Source organism: Dermacentor albipictus, chromosome 1 (assembly GCF_038994185.2).
Source record: "Dermacentor albipictus isolate Rhodes 1998 colony chromosome 1, USDA_Dalb.pri_finalv2, whole genome shotgun sequence".
In the NCBI taxonomy this organism is placed as follows: domain Eukaryota; kingdom Metazoa; phylum Arthropoda; class Arachnida; order Ixodida; family Ixodidae; genus Dermacentor; species Dermacentor albipictus.
Window position 1 is genome coordinate 143,332,523 of NC_091821.1, and position 19,696 is coordinate 143,352,218.

At 44.9% G+C, this 19,696-nt stretch overlaps 1 protein-coding gene across 1 annotated transcript in view; it reads right to left on the reverse strand.

Moving 5' to 3' along the window:
• Positions 1–19,696, reverse strand: part of LOC135900066 (uncharacterized) — a 74,293-nt gene that overhangs the window by 44,060 nt on the left and 10,537 nt on the right. The gene's annotated exons all lie outside the window — the stretch shown is intronic.

Sequence of the window (19,696 nt, forward strand, 5' to 3'; positions counted from 1 at the left end):
TTAGCGCAACATAATACAACATTGGCAATGTTGTTGCAACGTTGCAGTAACATACTGTGCTACTAGGGTAATTGGCAATATCAGTTTATAAACTGACATTGTTTTGCTAATTTCAGTGTAGCGTGGTGCCTGCGGACGGAGTATTTTCTTAGTATCATTCCAGTGTTAGCAGTGAGAAGCAGTTCGGTCTACCATTCCCATGAGGGCATACTAGCCATTGTAGCGCTTTACTGTAGGACAAATTAAATGCTAAAAACTTGGTGTGCCTTGTCCTTCCGCAGGTCGTCCATCCATTCTGTTATGGTGACGATCAACGTTGTGTCCGTTAGGCCTCCTCCTCATTTTTAGCTTCACCATCGCGAGAGTGGACAGAGAAAGGAAGCTTTCTTCACAATCAGCCCCAGCGGGATTCCACCACTCGTAACTGCTGCAATTTGCATTCAGTGACTGGGCATGCTAAGCACATCCTTAGTTTCACAATGACTAGAGTACGCAGAAAAAGTAGAGCTTTGATCGCTATCACTACCACGAACCCATGTCAATGGAGATATAAGTACGTGCAGGGGGCTGAGTATGCTAACCTCTCCGTTACCACCTGCTTCCACCACCTTAGATTTTCCAGGCATACCTGCTTCTTGTTTTCATCGCAGACGCATGCAGGATAAATGCGGATAACTAAAAAATCTCAGTGCCCTTCCACTCTGTGAAGAAACATGACCTGCAAAGCTGTGTATGTGGGTCCCTTAATGGTGAACTGCACCTCCACCGTATGTCGGCCCCGCATTGCACTGTCTTCGGGATCGGCCCACGTATGGGGCGTGCTTAACGCCTGCTTCATCTCCGCCGCGGGTCTCCCCGGCATGGCGTTACATTCGGGATCAGCCCACATATGTGGAGCGCTGAACGCATGCTTCACCACCGCTGCGGGTCGGGCCGGTATTACGCTGCCTTCAGGATTTGGCTCTACACGCGGACGCGATAGTGGAGAAAGTAGCCCTTAAGAGGAAGCTTTAGCTCAGGTGGTCCTATCTAAATAAATGTAAAAGGAGAATTCGTTTTTCTCGACAGCCACTGCATCTAATTTGACAAGGTTTGTTGCATTTAAAACAAGAACTTAAAATCTAGTGTCTGTTGGTTTCGAATTCTTGAATTAGGTCATCATTTGTTTATTCAAAATTGTCCAAAATTGCAAATTTTAAGAAAACGATACCATCCAGTTTACAACTCTCTTTCGGCAAAGAAAACTGATATCAAAATTATGTACATTGCATCTAACAGCACATCTAAAGCAGATAAAATTGATATATTACGCATGAATCTTAAAAAAATTAGTAATATGGAAATACAGCTTTTCTACAACCCTTGTTCACAACGTAACGACTTCACGTAAGATATAAATCGGCATATTGGAATGGTCTAATGGATGCTGTTTACAGAACCGCGATATCAGTTCTTGATCTGGAGTTAATAATTTGTAAACTTCGTGCTTGTGTACTTTTTGCACTTTCGAATTGTTGAATATCTTTTACCAAAATTCAGGCCCTAAATAGAAATTCCGCTTCCAATAGTCACTAGAATTTACCTTTCTCTCCCGAATCCAACAAATTTCATTAAAATCGGTCCAGGGGTTATCTAAGAAAAGAGTTTCGGCGTTTTACATCTATTTGAATAGGCCGAGTCGGAGTAGGGCCCGTGTTAAAGCTTCCTTTTAAGAGGAAGCTTTAGCTCGGGTGCTCCTATCTAAATACATGTAAAAAGAGAATTCGTTTTTCTCGGCAACCACTGCACCAATTTTGACAAGGTTTGTTGCATTTAAAAGAAAAACTTAAGGTCTAGTGACTGTTGGTTTCGAATTTTTGAGTTAGGGCGCCAATCTTTTATTAAAAACTGGCGAAAATCCGAAATTTTCAAAAAACCAAACTGTCAAGTTTACAACTCCGTAACTCCTAAAGGAAAAATGATAATACAATTCTGTGAAATGCATCTAATAGTACATCATAAGCGGACAAAATAGATATATTACACATGAATCTCAAAAAATTTTTTAACATGGAAATACAGCTTTTGCAGAACCCTTGTAAACAACGTAACTAATTCACGTAAGATGTAAAATGACATATCGGAGTTGTCCGCTTTCAATGATCTAATGGATGCCGTTCACAGAACCGCGATATATGTTTTTGATACAGAGCTATCAATTTTTAAAAATTGTGCTTCTATTTTTTTCAAACGGTCAAATATTTGAAAATCGTTTTAAGAAAATTCAAGCCCTAAATAGAAATTCCGCTTCCAACAGTCACTAGAATACAACTTTCTCTTTCAAATGCAACAAAATTCATTAAAATCGGTCCAGGGGTTATCTCATAAAAACGTTTTTGCGTTTTACATATATTTGAATAGGCCGCGTCGGAGTTGGGCCCGAGCTAAAGCTTCCTAAGCTTTAGCTCGGAAGCTCGGAAAAATAGAAGCATGAAGTTTACAAACTAATAGCTCTGCATCAAGAACAGATATCGCGGTTCTGTAAACGGCATCCCTTAGATCATTCAAAGCGGACAAATATTATATGTCATTTTACATCTTACGTGAATTTGTTACATTGTTTACGAGGGTTCTGCAAAAGTTGTAATTACATATTATTACATTTTTTGAGGTTCATGTGTAACATATCAATTTTGTCCGCTTTAGATGCGGTATCAGATACAATTCACAGAATTGCGATATCATTTTTTCTTGTTGAGTTACAGAGTTGTAAACTTGATAGTTTCGTTTTCTGAAAATTTGCAATTTCTGTCAATTTTTTATAAAATATTGACGGCCTAACTGAAAAATTCGAAACCAACAGTCACTAGATTTTAAGTTTTTCTTTTAAATGCAGCAAACCCAGTCAAATTTAGTGCAGTGGTTGCCGAGAAAAACGAATTCTCGTTTTACATGTATTTAGATAGGAGCACCCGAGCTAAAGCTTCCTCTTAACGACTTCGCTGTAAAAAAAAAAGAATAATAAAAGAAAACAAAAACGCTGCATCCATCAATATCGCCGGCTCAGATTTCGTCATGATGGCACCGTTCCCATCGGCACGGCTCCGTGAGCAGCTACCAAGCTGTTCACTTTCGTTATCTTCCTTCCCTCGGCGGCCGCGCATTTTCTTGATGCCAGCGGCGCGCTAAATCTGCACCATCATTCCGTCATCCATCGCTTCTGCGACCAAGCAAGCTTTCGGCGGCACACGTACACTGCCGCGATGACACCAAAACTTTAAACTGCTTGCTTTCGAGAAAACAGCATGAATAAAAATGGAAGGCGACTATAAGGCCACGGGGAATATGTTCGCGGGGCCATACTATTGATGACAGCATCCCGAAAGGCTAGATGTGGTCAGGTTGACTTTACAGGTTTGGAAGGAATGACTGACAGTCTAGCTGCTTCATTATCACATAAACAGCGCTTGAAGTTGTTAGCGCAGTTTGTGTGTGGTTCCTCCTTTGTGTCCCGTCGTGAACTGCTGTTCTTTCTGTGGCTTTACAGATGTTCCTTTTCTGCGTCAGTTACGCCTTCCAAGAGTGTTTACTTGGAAAATATTTGTTTGCATGGCTCTTACACAAGCATGTTTAGTCGAAAGTTTTTCGATTGGCTGCATAATCTCGAGGACGGGCTCCAAACTTCTCATTTTCTTTAGCCACGTTAGAACCATTACTGAAAATTTAATTAACGTAGCTTTTAATTGTTAATTACGCAAACAACTTCTCAACTTACTCCGCATCTAGAGATTACCAATCTGAACACTCGAATGATAAAATGATGTTAACATTGTTTGTATCATTTCAATAGTTTTGTTTCGTGCAGTTAAAAGCAGCCGGCATATTGATGGTGTTGTAGACTTCTTATAAAGTAAGTGTGAAAGCTTGGACAGGTTATCTTGACACAAATCAACTTCACGAGCTTAAGCACATGTGTCAAACCTTGCACAATTGCCTTTACAACCTATTCTCATATATTATACAAGAAGCACCTCAGCGCTACGGTACATCCCACAAGGTGTGCGAGAACATTGTGCGCGCTCCCGATTAGGTTCCTGAGCGTTGGTGGCATCAGGCTCGGTTTCCTGGCATCATATGGAATAAAAACTGCTGTCTGGAGGAAAGCATAGGGTACATTTTCAGTGCTTTGTAACATATGAATCAGCACGGATGTGTACGTTAGAACGAAAAGTACTGAAATATTAAGATGAGGCTTTCGCTGGATGTGTTTTAGCTGTCTAATGATAAGATCTAAAGAAAAAAACACTGTGATTTTGTGACAAATAATGCTGACATGAAATATGAGTTCCGACACAGTAGCCGTGGTGGAACTGGCCCCTGGACTATCGGGATACATTGAACCACGATATGCTGGTTTGATAGTTCGCGCTTGAATTTCCTGTATGTCGGCGCCGCTGTGCAGTGATGGAGGCCCTTTTTAAACGACAAGCACTATTTTTCAGCTAATATTGAATGCAACTGTATTCCTTTTTTAGGGGGGGAGGCTTTTTTTTAGCGTCGAACCACAGTTCCAGAGTTATCAGTTAGCTCAAGATGCGCCTGCATGTGTTTCTAATATCCAGTATGTTGTCACGGATTCAATAGCGAAAGAGCGTTATCTTATCAGATTGCGTGCGTGATGCGAATACTGGCCTACATTCGCCGTCACATTTGAGGACCCGAGATTGCGCTGCAATGTACGACCATTTCAATCTGACGAACTGACGCCTTGATCCGTAGATCGGAATCAGAGGAAGCACTTTGCGCGCAGCCATCGTTGCGCTTTGAGCGTTTTCTTTTCCAGCGCAAGCTCACCTTATAATGAGTTATATTCATGACTCACTCTTTGGAAGTGTTTTGTTCTTGACATCCCTACAATGTGAGAGTATAGAGGCGCTCCATCTTCATTGAGTGAATACTTGGAAACGGATTAGGCCTTTTCTTGCGTCTGCGTTTACACACTTACCGCATCAATTTATTTTTTATAACCTAATTTAGGAGGCTGTAAAGCACAGCAACCTTTTATTAATAGGACGTTTTAATAACACAGAAAATATAAATGCTTATTAGTCGGCTTTCACCTCATGGTAAGGAATTTCAATAAAGATATCTTTATGATAATTAAAAGCCTATCCTCTTGACAACGTTTAATCTGAGTTCCTCTTTGCAAGCTGATACAGACTTGCAGGTGGTTCGTATCGGGGGCCCTCAACATATGTCTAACCGTCAAACAAAGAGTTATTCCGAATGTTTAATTCCAGGAAGGCGTGTTACCCTCCTGTCTTTCATTCCCGTTCGCAAACACGCATAAGACGAAAGTGCTGCGTGAAGAGCGTCGTTAGTCAAAACCAACGAGCTAGCGTAACTCACCTCGCTTATATCGCTGTCATTGAGGCTTATATACGAAATATATATATTTTATATCGACGCATCACGAATCCAAAAAGAGCTGTCCCTGACCAGCCCAGCTAGGTTTCTTTCATTTCGTACTTCGTAGTAGCGGCTAATAGTAGCTCACGAAGCAGAGCACTGAGTGTGGATATTGCAGAGAAGATGTTCTATATACTGTCTCGTCACCCACCGAAAATTGCCCGCCGTGCTACTGGCCATTCCTAGAAAATTGTATATGTGACGCCCAGTCATTTGCAGCACCGCAACTTTGTTTTGCGATTGGAGAGTCCAGGTGAGAGACAGGGTGGTTATGTAGATAAAGACACGCTATTTTCTGCAGTAACATAGGAAAGCATGAATGAATGCCTTCATTTATTGAGAAAAAAGAAGACCAAGCATCAGTGGAAGCACGTCTAAGCAGATTGGGAAAGAAGCGGGGGACAAAGAGGAAAAGCTGGAGGCCGGGTGGCAGGCGAAGTCGCAGTTTAGGGGCGAGGGAATATATGCAAGAGTTGGTGAAACCAGTTGAATTCTAGTGTAGATCTGTGATGTGGGGAGTAAATGATTGGAGTCACCGCCAAGCATCCGTCATTTGCGGTAGTATAAGCACCCGCCATTCTTGGTAACAAACGTTTACTGAAAACCAATCTTCGCAGTAATTATTCATCAGCCATACCTCGCCACGTATTTCTTAGTGGCAGGGTCAGTGGATTTCAACTACGCTGTCACGACAAGTTACGACTATAACGTGGCGCTTGCGGTTACGGTTGCCATACTCGTGACTCTTACTATTGCGCGAATACTATAAACATGGGTTTACTGTACAAGTTACTGAACAGACATTTTAGAACCGCGTTTCTCACCTTACATACGCGCAACGCAATCACCATTGCAGCATGTTACGGTGCGCGTCCCTTCAAGACAGAGACGAAAACAAAAGAACGCGTTAGAAGACAGGGTACCGACTTGGGCCTCGTGCCAAACATATCCAAGCCAACAATATTTATTTTATTTCAATACCCTAAAGGCCCAATGCGGGCGTTACATAGGGGGGGACTCATCAAAGAAAACGTAACAATATACAACACAGAATATAAACGGCTGAAGACAGGAATAAACAAGTTAATAAGCCAGGTACAAGTTGACAGGGGAAGAAATGGCTATGAACACGTACTGAAAAAATGCACATGTAGCAAATCCCACAAAACAAAACAAAAATCGCACCTTCAGAAGTTACAAAACATGTCATCTAACATTCCACGGAACGTTACGGCCCACACGCACACACTGAAAAAAAAAACGAAAGAAAAAACGCACATCATTCTACAGTGGAATTTTTTAAGTATGGGGGGGGGGGCAAAGAGCTGTTTGAAATGATGGTGTTCCAGCGATAGCCGCAATGCTAGAAGGAAGCGAATCCCACTCTTCAATAGCCAGGACCTGAGGTGAGTATTTCTATCGTTCTGTCCGAGCGAAAATGGGTTTCGTCTTCATGTGATCTACACGAGCCGATATGTGCGGCACCGGGAAAAGATGTGAACTTGCCAATGGTGTGTTGCTGTGGTAGAGAGTATGGAAAAAAGATAAACGGCTGAGTTTTCTGCGCATGACCAGAGGCGGGAGACGGAGCGATATTTTCAGTACTGTTACACTTTGGTACCGAGAGTAACGGAAAGGATGAATCGAGCAGCCTTGTTTTGTATAGATTCCAACATGTTAACAAGATAGGTATAATGAGGGTTTCAGATCACGGGTGCGTATTCTATCACAGGCTTGATTAGCGCGTTGAATGCGTGTAGTTTTGTATCCAGGTTGGCTTGGCGTAGTCGGCGTTTAAGAAGACCAAGTTTTTTTAAGTCTTTGGTAGTAATCAGTTCAATATGAGTGGTCCAGGATAAATAAGAGCTAAAATATACACCGAGGTATTTTACCGACGCTGAAGTTTCAATGATAGTATTATTAACTGTGTGGGCATTAGGAATCGTCTTAGCAGCGGAAGTAAACTTGAGATGTATAGTTGTGTCTGCGTTAATTACCATCTGCCCTACCGCACCAATGAGTTAGCTCATCAAGATCAGTCTGGAGAGAAATGATTTTAACAATCATGCCGTCGTTTCTATGCAAAGAGGTTATGTATTTAAACTTCTCGAGTGACAGTCCAATCTGCCAGCTACGGGAGCGCTTGAAGACACCGGCGGCCATATTGTTAGAGGAAAAGGAGCACGGCTACAGTACATTGCTGCAAGCACGCGCGACGCAACTGTGCTTGCGGTTCTGCGATGAAAAATCAAATGAGACCCCTTTAGGAAGTATATCAGTTCGGCATTGTGTGTCGCTGTTGTAAAAAAAAAACAATGTCATGGTGGTGGGTGCCTTGTGTTCTGTGTACAATATGTTGCGAGAACTGAAAAACAGTCGTTTCCTGTTTTCTTCATTCAGTAACCTGCCGCGTGCATCGGCACTGTGATGCCCTTTCGTCGATACGTGGTGCCGGGCCGTATTGACAAAACATGACCTTGAAATATTGTATCCTTATGCCATTTCTTAAAAAAATCACTATTTGTGTTAATGAGCACTTTTGCTTTAAACCTAGAAAACAAGAAAAATATTCAACGGTAGGTCTCATTTTTGTCTGGCGTTTCAGTTCGAGCTGAAAAGAGTTGGTGAAAGCAAATTTACAATAAAACTAAGGCGACCCACCATCTGCACGAAGCCGCAAGCCTACATGCGCTCCAATGAGGGTAACCTGCCAAAGTTAAAGTCATGCGTCACTGGCGGCTCAAGCAATCTTTACTTTTTTTTTCGTTTCTGCATCTGTTCTTCCTGCGTCTGCGGCAAAAACGAGAAGTGGGAAGGCAGATAAACGGAAATTGGTGGAGGCAGGTGGTAGCGTAATGGTTAGAGTGCCCATCTCCCAAATGCAAGATGCTGCATTTGGGAGATGGGCTCGAATCCCGGTGATTTGTTTGGGAAGACAGCATTCTGTGCACTCTGGTGACTGCGACGCTCAGAAGTAGGCGGCAGCCTGACGACAACGGTCGCCGTCAACGTAACAGAATAAGCGGGCGTGCAAGGTCCCACTTAAAGCCGAAAGTACATTCAGAGGAGATACGCTATACTCTTGTCGGCAAAAAAAAAGTGGTGAGTAACGAGCGGTGTTGTTGAGCGAAGCTGTAGACCGATAATGTCACCATAGACATGACCACGCTCCAATCCTGGTGCTCAGCGGAAATATACGTCGACAGCATGTCAACTAGCGTGTTATAGATACTTCATTAAGGTCGTTGCGTGTTTGTGTTGTGTCTAGCAGGCGCGAGTAGTGTAAGAGATGACACTGGAGAGAAGGCGGTGAGCGAAGTTCGCGAAAAGTAATTGAGGATAGCCATATTGAACGCCGACGCCGTGTTGAAGGAAGCCTACGACTTCAGTTGCTCAGCCGACAGAAAGGCTTGAGTGGTAGCATACCGCTGGGCGTATTTGGTAACCACAGCGATAGACACACACTTTGCGGAAGTAAACAGGGGAAAGGGACGTAGTGAGTTGGCCACCCTTTTCAAGCTCTGCTTGAATAATGCATGTGGTGAAGTATGACGCACCAAATAGTATATGCCAACCTAAATGAATCAGCGCGGTCATACTTGCGCGACATGCCATGGTGGCCTTCCACCAGGACATCATGAAGTTGCAGCTATTACAGTTTTCATTGGGTACTTGAGAATAAAAACGAGCACATCAGAGACGTCCGAAGGATGTTTCTACGGAATAAGAATACATCGCTCTCGCCCCCCCCCCTTCCAAATAACTAAATCACGAATATAAGCTAACGAATAGGGGCATAAGATCGAGCACTAGGGCGCTTGTTCATCTTGTTCAGGATGACGTCAGTGTTTCATTCAGCGTTTATTTCTGAGAAAATGAGTTGGAGTTACGTTTATCTGCATCACAATGGTGGGCGTAATCAGGCAAACATTGACAGCATTTCATTAGAGGGTGCCTGACTACTCTGTGGAGATTACGTTTAACAATGACAACAAACACAGAAAGCTTTGCTTACATCGATTCGCACATACGTGGGATCCGCATAATTTTGTGACTATCAATTTAGATGCTTCAGAATGGCGCTCATTAGCGCAACATTTCCATCCACAGTGAGCATAAGCGGCTGTCGTATCCACAGTAGAATTGATTTAAATGGCTTTAATCCCATGGACATATCGTCGCCAACTTCCGTGGGAATGGAGTCGTCAAAATGGAATACAGGGGACAGAGAAATCACGAGGTTGATGAACGGCAAGAAGGCGGAAGCTTGCGCATAACCGCAGGGATATAAAATGACTTTTTGAGCAGCTTGGTCAGGGGGTCATGCAATGGTTTCCACGTCTATTAAAAATCCTCCCAAATATTAACAGAGGCCGACAAAAATGCGGGCATTTTGGGAAAGGTGAAGCCGCTGGAAATTTCACGACAGCCTTAGCCTAAATATAAAAGATGACTTAAAAATAGGAAACCATAACGTTGACAGGGTGGCCAAATTCTGACACAAATAAATCGGCTGTTGAAGCAGTTCAGCTGAAACGCAATGGTGCGAAATAAGGCGAGAATGTCGGCAAGTGTTGAACAAAGGTCAAGTAGGTCCTGTGGCCGACGCCAACGCTCAGCAGCTGTTAAACGACGGCACGTATTAGCGAGATGCCTGGTCGTCAGTAATTACAGTATGATTCGGGTCTGAAATATTGGACGCGGACTCCATCACATTGAATACAGTGCATTCTACGGTGTCATTCTTGGACAGATGTTACCCATTCTGCAGCAATGAGGATGGGAACAAATTGTCTCACGGGCCGGCTGTCACCTTCCTCCTACTGCCAACATTCCTTTCCCTCCGTAGTTGCTTAGCTTGTATTCGGTTCGGCTGCTAATCACGAGGTCTCGGGATCGAATCCCAACCACGGCAGCCGTATTTCAATGGGTGTGAAATGCGAAAACCCGCGTACTTAGGGTTAGGCGCGCGTTAAAAATCCCAAGTGGTCTAAATTATTCCCGAATCCTCCACTACGGCGTGCCTCATAATGAAATCGTGGTTTTGGCATGTAAAACCTCATAATGCGTTATGTAACATTCGTTAAGGATGTCCTGGGCAGTCGCACAACTCTTGAATACAATTAAGTGTCAGGAGTTGCGCGTGAGGTCCTTGAATATGTCATCATCATCATCATCATCATCATCATCATCATCATCATCAGCCTGGTTACGCCCACTGCAGGGCAAAGACCTCTCCCATACTTCTCCAACAACCCGGGTCACCTACTAATTCTGGCCATGTCGTCCCTGCAAACTTCTTAATCTCTTCCGCCCACCTAACTTTCTGCTGCCCCCTGCTACACTTCCCTTCCCTTGGAATCCAGTCTGTGTATAATAGCTGTGTCTTACCAGTACTCACCTACGGGGCAGAAACTTGGAGGCTTACGAAAAGGATTCTACTTAAATTATGGACGAGGCAACGAGCTATTGAAAGAGGTGTAATGAAGAAGAAGAGCACAGGAACAAGGCCAGCCAGATCGTCTCTTCCATGCCTGCTGTGCAACCAGTGGGCCAGCCGGATCGCCAGTGCTTGGCACGAGTGTGAGCCGTTCGAGCTACCAGCTGTTCCTGCTCTGCGTCACCTGCCTGTTAGGTGCACCCATTACAATTGGTGGAGGTTCGGGGTACTCAAGAACATCTACACCCTGGAACTCCGGTCTCGGCCTCTGCCTCCCGTCATGCCTGACTCTACCCAGCCGACGCCGCCGCCACCCCCCGTTGCCTGCTCTGGCGCTGTCCCGCAACGCCATCCAGCGGTTTTCAACGGTACGGACGAACAGGACGTCAATGACTGGTTGGCTACGTACGAACGGGTGAGCTTGCACAATCGATGGATGATACCACCAAGTTAAATGCCGTCATATTCTACCTAGCGGGGAGTGGCTCACCTGTGGTTTAAGAATCACGAAGCCGACTTTCAGTCCTGGTCCGCGTTCAAGACCAGTTTCGCTGCAGTTTTCGGTCGCCCTGCCGTCCACAAGTTGCGCGCCGAGCAGCGGTTACGAGAGCGAGCGCAACAACCCGGTGAAATGTTCACCTGTTATATTGAAGAGGTTCTCGACCTATGCAAACGTGTGGATGCGTCTATGCCGGAAAATGACAAATTGAAGCACATTTTGAAGGGCATCGCCGATGACATTTTCCAAATGTTGATAGCCAAGAGCACGCGCACTGTAGCAGAGCTCGTAAGCTTGTGCCAAAGCTATGACGAGTTGAGGAGGCAGCGCGAGTTGACTAGGCGCCCCTCAGTGGCTGACGAGGCCCTCTCTTCCATGACGGCCTTCTCTGATCGTTCCTCCTTGCTCACACAAATCCAAGCTTTCGTGCGGGAGGAAGTTGCACAGCAGGCATGGAAGACAGGCCTTGTTCCTGTGCTCTTCTTCATTACAATTCTTCATTACCGCAGCCATGGCCTAGTTGCAGAGCGCCCGCCTCGGCTGCGGGAGGCTGTGGGTTCGATTCCCATCGCCGCCGGGTACCCACTGGTGGCACAGCAGGCATGGAAGAGACGATCTGGCTGGCCTTGTTCCTGTGCTCTTCTTCTTTATTACAGAAGAATGATGAGCGTAACGTTAAGGGATAAGCAAAGAGCAGATTGGGTGAGGGAACAAACGCGAGTTAATGACATCTTAGTTGAAATCAAGAAAAAGAAATTGGCATGGGCAGGACATGTAATGAGGAGGGAAGGTAACCGATGGTCATTAAGGGTTGAATATGTGGATAGCCTTTATGGCGTTCGATAGCTGCTAGTCTACATTGCGGCTATATAATAAAGGCGGAACGGCAACATGGTCGACAATGTGGAGAACATACAAATCCCACATATATTACTGCACAATAATTTTAAATAGCGTTCTTGCTTCACGCACGTGGATAGCCGCCATAGGAGACTACTTTGGAAACTAACTGCAAGTACTGTATATGTCGTACAAAAGGGTGTACCTGTCCTGGTGGCCAGTAAATGTGACGTAATATTGCGAGCAGCTTCGGCCATAGCATGCTAACGGATGACGACTAGCGTGACTAGCGACTAAAGTGACTAGCGCAAGAGTAGAAAATAGAGAGACGCTACAAGGACAAGCGCCCAGTTGGAAGTTTGCGCTTATCCTTGTCGCCTCTTTAGTGTCCCGTGTCAACTCTTGCGCTGGTCACTTTAGCATGGAATACCAACTAGCCCCCTCTCACACCCTGCGACGACACAGGGACAGTTTGCTCAACTCTTGTTTCGTGACTTTTGTGTCAAGGTGAAAAACCGACATATCCATGTATATGTCTTAAAACTTAAGCACATCTAGATTTGCAGCTGCAGCGATAGCCCATGAGTGCGCATTGCAAAGTCGCTAGTGAAATAATTGTGTGCACCTTAACGAATTCGATAAGGGAAAATCAAAATCCATCCATGACGGCGTCTCTAGTAGGCGCGGTGCGATGTTCGGACGTTAACAATGTATGCCGATTGAAGAAAGGCTGCCCCGAAGTGCTTCTGACGGTTAGGCTAGCTTCTTTACTCCGTAGAATGAAAAAAAAATGAAAAAGAAAAGGAAAAGAGAAGAAAAAAAAAGAACCGAATCAAAAGCCCAGAATCAACAATTGCTCGTCGCGAGTAAACGCTGGATGACAAGCAATTTCCAGGCGACGAGCGAATACGCTTGATCAAGAACACTGATAACGCCGGCGGGACAAGCATTGTGGCGAAGTTCAATGCGCAGGGATAGCTTTTACTTTTTTTATTTTTGTTTGGTTGACGTCATCACGCGTCACCGCGGGAAGTTTGAAAAGTTTAAGGTGAGTACGCCACGTGGTGGCATTCACGCGAACTAAACCCTTGTGTCCAGAAAAGCTGGATACGCATGGTAATTTCATGCTATGGAATGGCAGTGTTGGAAATAGAAAAAGAAAAACAGTCTGCAAAAAGGGGCGCCGAGTATCATGAATCAACGTCGACTCCTGTGTGTGGATGTTGCAATAAGTGCATATATGAGCAACCCCCCTTATTCAAACTTGTGAACCTGTGCCTGATATGTAAGCAACCTAAATATGGTCCTCGCTCCTTTCTGCTGGAGCGCGGGGGAGTATAGGCTGAAACAGGAGACGAAACAAGATATACTGAAAGGGCGTTCTTCCACATAACCATTCATGACGTATACAGAAGTTTCGAGGCTGCCAATGTAGGCAACGTGTGGAAAGAGACGGTAATCAATGGGCCGAACAAAACTAAATCGTTCTACGCTGTGTGCGCGGAAGGAGGACCACCTCACGACTGCCAATTCGAGGCCGGGCTGTTCCTCGCTACCCTCCGGGATCGCGAGCCCATGACGTGTAGCATCGTCAATCTGGGGCTGTATACTACCTCAACTATACCAAACCCGACGCGCTTTGGACAGTTAAATTTCTTTTAGAGTTGGTGTATCAGGTTGACCTAAACACGTAATATGGCGGCGACGTTTTGCTAGCCAAATTACGAATATATGGGAGTAGGTTAAATTGTAAAGCACGTAGCAAATAAATAAATAAGAATGTTACAAGAAAAAAAAATAACATGGTACTAAAAGAAGCATATCCGCGGTTTTCCAACAAGACCCCAGTTTGTCAACCTCCCCAAGAATAAAGCCCACTTATGCACGGACGGCTGCCCGTTATTTCTATTCGTAAGAGTCTATAGGAAGATTCATCCAGCTCAGAACAAGGATTCTTTTCAGTTCATTGCCTATTTATTTCCTACCATACACCGGTCACGACCGACGAATCCAGATGAAAACTTAGGCTCGGACTATTGACAAAACCCAGAAAGGAGTGGAACTAGAATGGAATCACTATTTTATTGCAGTCGCAAATTAACACCTTTTTATCCACCCCTTTTCTCCCTCGCCCAGAGCAAAGTGGCATACAGAATATTCCCATTTGGTGAACCTCCCTGCCATTCCCTATATTCCTTTCTCTATTAGTAAAGAGCAGCGTTGTATACCAATTCGCGGCATCAAAACAGCGAATGCGCCATTTTATTTATAATTCACCTTGCACAGACGTCCGAATCTTAATACATAGATGTAACGCAAACTTGTACGCAATGAATTACATTTAATTAATTACCTAAAGTTAGGTATTACGGTATAGTATGCAGGGTGTGTCACGTAACTTGAGCAAAACATAAAAAGTATGCAAATGCCACGCAGATGGACACAACCAAGCTAATGTTCTTTGTCGTCGCTTGGAGATATACTCAGATTATTATCTTTCCATCACGCCTAATTAGATCATTAGTCTTCATCAATTACTCAACTTCACAAATATTATAATTAGATTAAAGGTGTCGATGAGGAAATTGTAGAGCAACACCAAAAACTCCCGATACTGTTGCTCGATACAAGCTACATAAAAATGTTTTCCGAACATGAAAGAAGCCCGCGAAAACACGCAAAGTGCCTCGAGCGGCCAGTCGTGCGGCAGCTTTGCTTGTATTAGAGGGCTTCTTTCACGCTCGGAAGAACACCTTAACCAAGACTGAAACTTCGTTGAGCAGGAGGACGAATAAACTTTATTTTAGTACAGTAGGTTTATGACACCTAGGCATCTCTACCTAAATGACGGCCTCGAGCCCTTGGGCCCTGGCGGCATCTTGAGCCTGCTGGATTGCCTTGAGTTGGTCTTCCGCTGCAGAGCTGAGCAACACGGTCTCCCACTGCTCTCTGGTCTTATGTGTTTTATTCTGTGTGGGTGTCCGAGGGCAAGCCCAAGCCATATGTTGTAGGTACACCTTTTCTTGACAGAATCTACAACTATCCCTATAAGGTCCGGGTAGTAGCGGTGGTAGGCCACCGGGTTCGGATATGTATCTGTTGGTAAGAGGCCCCATGCCGTCGCTTGCCGTCTACTTAGCGAGGAGTGTGCCGAGGCAAACGGGTCCTTCCCAATTTATAGCGTTTGGTGATCTCGTTAAAGCTGGTCATCCGGTCTCTCTGCTTTCCCAGTATTTGCGTATGACCTGTTGGGTCTGTCAGACCTCGAGCCAGGTTGTGCGCTATTTCTTTCCGGGGAGGGAGGTGTGCCCATATAATGCAAACATATCAATCATTACAAAAGTTAGTTAAAATTCTTAGCACTTCCGACGAGATTCTTCCTTTGGCATAATTTTTGAAGGCGGTCTTGGAGTCGCTGACTACGATATAGCCTCCGCGGAGGCTATTTCCAGTGCTAAGGCAGCGTCTTCCGGCACCTCCGCCTTTCCTATTTTTGCAGTGCCACTAACTGTCGAGTCACCTTCTAGACTCGTAGCAACTATCGACATACTCTATTTATGTACTCCGCAGCGACCACCCTGCTTTCCTCGAACTGTTAACTTGTCTCCACTGGCTTGATCCTACATTGAAGCTGCAGATTCCATCGCACTTCTCCCACCGTGATGCAACATTATTGTGTCGCCTTTCGTTAGCGGTGGCTTTTACGAAAGCCTACCAATTCCTTATTGGAATGTCCAACACACCTATCTGTGACTCGTGCAACTGTGAAGAGGTGATCGAGCACACGTTGTACCCGCCACGGTGGCTTAGCGGCTATGGTGTTGCGCTGCTAAGCACGAGATCAAGGGATAAAATCCCGGACGCGGCGGCCGCATATTGTTGGGGGCGAAATGCAAAAACGAATGTCTCCCGTGCATCTGGGCCACGGAAATATCCCTTGGTGGCCAAAATTAATCTAGAGTACCCCACTACGGCATGCCTCCTAATAAAATCGTGGTTTTGGCCCGTAAAACCCCAGAATTCATTCATTCATTCATTCATTCATTCATTCATTCATTCATTCATTCATTCATTCATTCATTCATTCAGCACGTGTTGTGCTTTTGTGAGCTTTTATGACATTGAACGCGACGTTCTGCGGAGTGTGTTCAACCGATCAGACAGGAGACCACTTTTAGAGACACATATTCTTGGAATATAGCCCTACGCGTCGCAAGCTCACAAAGCGTCGTTGGCACTTTCGTGGGGCAGTAATTGGTCACTATAATCGATTACCTTTTTGAATAAATTAATTGTTCTCGGTTACTCTTTTTTGTAATGAGTACAAGCCTAAATGTAAGTGGCTGGTGTGCAGTGACTTTCGCAATTAATTATATATTAACCACCGATCTCATTTTTCACATGCTCCTGTAGGACGCCTGACTGGAACACCCTAAGAGAATCCATACGTGCTTAGCTTACAATGGTCTGCCTGCCCTGTGGTGCGTGTCTGTGTTAGAGTGTGTGCAGGAAACTGCTCCCAATCTATCGAAAATGATGTGGAGAGCGCATGAGAAGCTGTGTTGCGTGACAGCATTTGTAACGAGGATCCAATCGCTATGCGCTGCACGCTGCTCCAAACTCGTTCCGTGCGAAGTGCTTCTCAAAGAACTTGTTGGCACCCGAAGCCAAAGCACTTTGTTCAACCAACATCTTGTTAACGTACCTTATCTGGTCTAACCACAACAAACAAATGCTACACGTGCATGCTTTAACTCATGGTTACCACATGTATGTAATATGCAACATTTTGCCGCGACAGCACTTGAGTCGTCATACCACCGCCGTCATGGTGTCAGCATCATGCAGCCGTCATCGTGCCATATTCTTGTCATTTTCGTCACCATGCCATCGTCATCGTCGTGATTTCGTCGTCTTAGCCATGCCATCGCAGTGATCATGGCGTCAATGTCGTCATGCCATATAGTTGTAGCCGTCATCGACATGCTAATCGTCACTGCATCATCCTCATGCCATCGTATTCATCATCTCGCCGTCGTTGTAATCACGCTTCAACGTCGTCGTTATCGTTGTCCTTGTCGCGTCATCGTGCCGTCGCCATGTCGCTGTCAATGTCGTTGTCATCGTCACCTGCATTTGTTCGAAATCGAGATGCCGTGGTCGTCTTCACGTCACCGTCGTCGTCATTCGGTTGTGATAGTCCTCTCATCATCCTTAAGACGTCGTGGTTTTCGTGCCACCGGCCATGGTGGCTTAGTGGCCATGGCGTTGCGCTGTTAAGCACGGAGTCGTGGGATCGAATCCCGGCCACGGCGGCTGCATTTCGACGAGCCTAAAAGAAAGAGCGCATGTACCGTGCATATGGTTAATGTTAAAGAACCCCAAGTGGATAAAATTAATCCGGAGTCCCTTATTACGGCATGCCTCATAATAAGATAGTGGTTTTGGCACGTAAGACCCCATAATTTAAATTCTGTTCTTTAGTCGTCATGCCACCATCGGCGTACTCATGTCGATCTACATGCCACCATGGGTTGACACGAATATCTGCCACACGCAATGTGCACGCGTCAGATATCATTATAGCGCCGTCTATGGCGCCCTATAAGGCGTCGCATAGAGTCGTGAAACGCTGGTTCAGCAATGGGGCTAGATTTAGTTAACAAATTCGCTCGCATATAAATTATCACTGCTCCATTCATGTCCCTGCAAAGCCAGTTTGAGGAGTAATATTGAAGTTTAGTCTTTCCTGTTGGGTTTTTTTTTGTCCTTTAGTTTCTTTTGGGGGATGTTTGACGCAATCTCAGAAGGTCTGTAAACAATTTTCCGTGAGCACTGTCGCTGCGTTCCATTGTTGGCGTTCAATAGGGTCGAATTCTCACATATATATATTGTGCAGTTTGTGGTGTTCAAAAATAACTGTGATACAAGCAACTACTGCAGTAAGGACGAGGGACAAGTCGAGACAAGACAAGCGCTAACTTTCAACAAGGATTTTATTGTGGATCCTGAGAACATATATATATATATATATATATATATATATATATATATATATATATATATATATATATATATATATATATATATATATACACGAATCCACAGAGAGGAGGAAGGTACACTGCCACTGCCGCGGTTTTCGTTACATGGTGTAACAGACAGGTGAAGTGGGGGTGGCCCGAAAATTTTTTGACCAATCGTGAAGCTGATTGCAGAAGTCGAATAGAAAAGTTTGGCATAGCTTTACGTTATAGGGTCTAACCCTTTAAAAATCACCGCCTTTTCCAGGCGGTGATGATGGTCGAAAAGCAAAGCTGTGTTAGTTACAACAAGTGCTACCCCATGCAAGTCCAACTTCGCAAGCAGTCTATATTGCAAATCTTTTGTTTCGCCATTCTTTCACCTCACTTTCGATTTTGCGTGCTTCGTGTGGTGAGGATGCTTTAGAAGTGCTTTTTTTTACGGTTTTCCCCGGTGCTCTTCTTTCTTTATTGTGCGCGCGCGTGAGGTAGATCCCTTCTCCTCCAGCAGGTCTATCTGGGTTGCACGTTAGCATTAGTGCAGTATATCCATTAAATTGTGATATGTTGACATTCCACGCATCCGTGAAGCAGGTGACATCGACTTTCTGAAGAACCTCATCGTGAATCATGTCGACGGCGTGCTTGTTTAGAGAAAGGACGTTTAGCAATGCCAACGTAACTTCACCAGGATCCACTGTACGACCTTCTGGGCAAGCCTTTGTTAAAGTCGTCAGAGGGTGTTTGTGAAGTCTAGTGACTTCACCTGCCAGCTGCGGGTCCACATTTTCCTGTCTGTGGTAGAATCTGTATTACCCTATGACATTGGTCAAGTTCAACCAGTTTATGTAGGTGCATTGTCTGAGCGCAATGCAGACTAGCCTCTGCGGGTAAGACAATGAAGGGCTCATACCCCCTTAAGCAATGGCTCATACCCCCGTAAACGCGGCCTCCCCATTACGACGACAGAAGAGAAGTGGAATTCTACACTGGCATGACGAGCGGCAACGGAGCCAACTGTGGAAGAAGGCGACGACGCTCGAGCCATTGCTGATGATGATACTTTTAGCGAAGTCCGACAGTGACGGCACAGGGTCCGCATAAACAGCTTCGCTGTAAGAAGCTTCATCGATTTCCAATGAAGATGGCCCTGTCACTTTGGTACCGCTGCGTCATAGCTTGTGTGCCTTAGTAAATGAAGGAGGAAGTATTCAAACGCGTATATCGTCTTCGGAACGTAATTCAAGTACTTCTATTCGCTCTAGCTTACATTCAAAGAGCTGTTCTGGACTTATTATGCTGTACATTCGTTCTGCATTTCTCTTTACTGTCATGCCTGTGCTCGGCCGTAAGGCTTCTCCAGTAGCTTGGCGCCCTCTTGTACTGCCCGAGAAACCAGCACGTTCCCGAAGTCCATTAAACGGTGGCGAAAGTTTTGTTTGTTGC